The following is a 2,500-nucleotide window of genomic DNA, read 5'->3' as shown; positions in this document are numbered from 1 at the left end:
GGCCGAGCGGCCTCCTCGCGCGGCAGAGGAGCTCCCGAGGGCCGGGCTCCGGCAGTTCCGGGTCGCGCCTCCAGGGGGAGCGCGCACGTGCGCGAGCCGCCGCCGGGTGGCGCGGCGGCGACGGTCCGCACCGTCGTCGCCGTGGCCTCTCTCGGCCGGGGGTGTGCGAGGTTTCTCGGTGGCTGGGCCGTGTTCCCCGCGCCGGCGGGGCGGCCCGAGCCGCGGTGGTCCTCTCGGGCGCAGCGCCGGGCTACTGAGGGAAACCCCGGGCCCCGAGAAGGATTGCCGCGGTGATGGCAGCGGACGTCGGGCGCGCCCCCGCCGGTGGACGCTCCCCCGAGGGTGGCAGCGGGGGAGGCACCCCGGCGGGGCCATGCAGGTCGTTTCCCTCACCCCAGGGCCAGGTACCTAGCGCTTCGCGCCTCGGCGGTCTCCTGCCGGTTTCCCTCGGCGTCGTCAAACGCCTGTTGGGGGCCGAAAGGGCCGCCGAGCCGGGCGGAGGTTTAAAGACTCGGGCGGCCCGGCACGGCCCCGCCGCGGCGGCGGCGGCGGTGGCGGCGGCGGCAGCGGGTGTCGGGCGGTGGCGGCGCGGGGCGCCATCGAGGGGTGGGGAGCTACTCCCGCCGATCCCCTGCGGTGGCGTGTCCGTCGCGACCGGCCGCGCTCGCCGTCGTCGGCGTCCCGCCGCGCTTGCCCGCGCGCGGGGGCCACCCGTGCCGGGCCGGGGAAGGGGCGCCCTGCCCCCCCCTCTCTGCGGCCCGGTCTCGGCGGAGAGGCCGCGGCGCGCGATCGGCCGCGGGGGGCCGACCCCGCTGGCCTCTGCGATGCGGGGCGACGCCGGCAGAGGGCGCGCGCTCTCTGCCTTACCTACCTCAGCTGCGGGGTTGCGGCCGCCGGGGCCCGCCGCGCTCTCTCGCTCTTTCTCCTTAGCCGCCGCCGCGGGCTCGCGGGCGGCGCCGCGTCAGGCGCGACCGCGCGCCTCTCGCCTCGACGGCCTTGTCGCCTCGAACCGCACCGCGGCGGCGCCGGCCGCCGGCCACCCCTGACTCGGAGCGCTGTCCCCGCCCGTTGGGGCGCAGCGCTCGGCCGGCTCCTCCATCGCCGGAGGTCCGGCGGGCGCGGGCGACCCCGTGCCGAGCGGCGGCGTCGCCGCTCGGCGAGTGTCCCCGCCCCCCCCGGGGGGGGGGGACGGTCGGCCGCGAGGCGCCCGCCTTCACCGGCGGCCGTCCCGGCCCGGGCCCCGCCCGTCCGCTTCCCCGTCGCCCTTCCCGGCCGCGTGTGGGCCAAAAAAAAGGGGAGGCGTGCGGGGCGGCCGCGGGGGCGCTTCCCCGTCCGGTCCCCGAGTGGAAACGAGGGGAGCGGGCGGTGCCCCCCGGCTCAGCCGCCGTACGCCTGCCCGCTGGGCGCGTGCTCGCGGAAGGGCAGCTCGGCGGTGCGAAGCGGCGGCGGTCCCGGGAGTGCGGCCGCGGGTGGCGGAGGGGTTTTGCCGAGCGGCAGACCTCGGGCGCTCCGCGATGCCGGCTCGGGTCTCGGCGGCGTCCCGCCTCCGGCGCCGGTGGCGGAGCGCGGCCCGCCGGGCGTTCGCCTTCCGGCGGGCAAGCGGTCCCGCGCCAGGGGTTGCGCCGGCGGAACGGTCCCGCCGCCGCGTGGCGTTTCGGGCGACGTTCAGGGGCCGCTGGCGGGAGAGCCGGCCCCCGCGTTTTGGCGCGGCGGCGTTCCGCGAGTCGGCGGAGCGGTGAAAAGGAGAAGCCAGGGAGTGAGCCGGGAGCGGCGGGGGCCGGCGGTCGCGCCCCCGGCCCGCGAACGCGTAGTCGTCCCGTGATCGAGAGGCCGGGCGGGCCACCGTGCCCCCCGCGGTCCGGCGCGTTGCCGCACAAGCCCCTCCGCGCGGAGGTCGGGCCGAGCCCGGGCGCCTGGGCCGCCTCCGAAGGACGGCACGCGAGGCGGCGTCTCCCCTCGCGGGGGGAGGCGGTCGGGGGCGCGGGCCCCTCCGCCTTTCTTTGGCCGACCTTCGGAGCGTTGCGCGGGGTTTCTCTTTTTTGCCCCGCGCTTTCTCCTCCTCCTCCTCCGTTTGTGTGTGCTCGTACGGTCGAAGCGGGGCGCGCGGGGGCGCGCGCGTCCCTGCAGAAACAGAAAAGGGGCCGCTTCACGCGAGCGGTCCCGAAAGCCAGACAACTCTTAGCGGTGGATCACTCGGCTCGTGCGTCGATGAAGAACGCAGCTAGCTGCGAGAATTAATGTGAATTGCAGGACACATTGATCATCGACACTTCGAACGCACTTGCGGCCCCGGGTTCCTCCCGGGGCTACGCCTGTCTGAGCGTCGCTTGACGATCAATCGCCGTCCGGGGGGGCCACCCCGGCGGCGCGGCTGGGGTTGCCTCGCAGGCCCGTTGCCCGCGGTCGACGTCGTCGTCGTCGCCGCGCAGGGCCTTCGTCCCCCTAAATGCAGACTCGGGGAGCGCTCCGTAGCTCCCCGCTCCCGGAACGAGCCGCTGGG

At 77.3% G+C, this 2,500-nt stretch overlaps 1 non-coding gene across 1 annotated transcript; it reads left to right on the top strand.

Annotated features, from left to right (window-relative positions):
- The first annotated feature begins 2,173 nt into the window (after positions 1 to 2,173).
- On the top strand, positions 2,174 to 2,326 carry LOC148218397 (5.8S ribosomal RNA). The gene has a single exon (XR_015800437.1). It is a non-coding gene; the product is annotated as a 5.8S ribosomal RNA (ribosomal RNA).
- The last annotated feature ends 174 nt before the right edge of the window (positions 2,327 to 2,500 follow it).

This window comes from Sturnus vulgaris, unplaced genomic scaffold, assembly GCF_052056855.1.
Source record: "Sturnus vulgaris isolate bStuVul1 unplaced genomic scaffold, bStuVul1.hap1 Scaffold_184, whole genome shotgun sequence".
NCBI classification, from domain to species: domain Eukaryota; kingdom Metazoa; phylum Chordata; class Aves; order Passeriformes; family Sturnidae; genus Sturnus; species Sturnus vulgaris.
The sequence above is the reverse complement of the archived record's forward strand: the minus strand, read 5'-3'. Positions and strand labels throughout refer to the sequence as shown.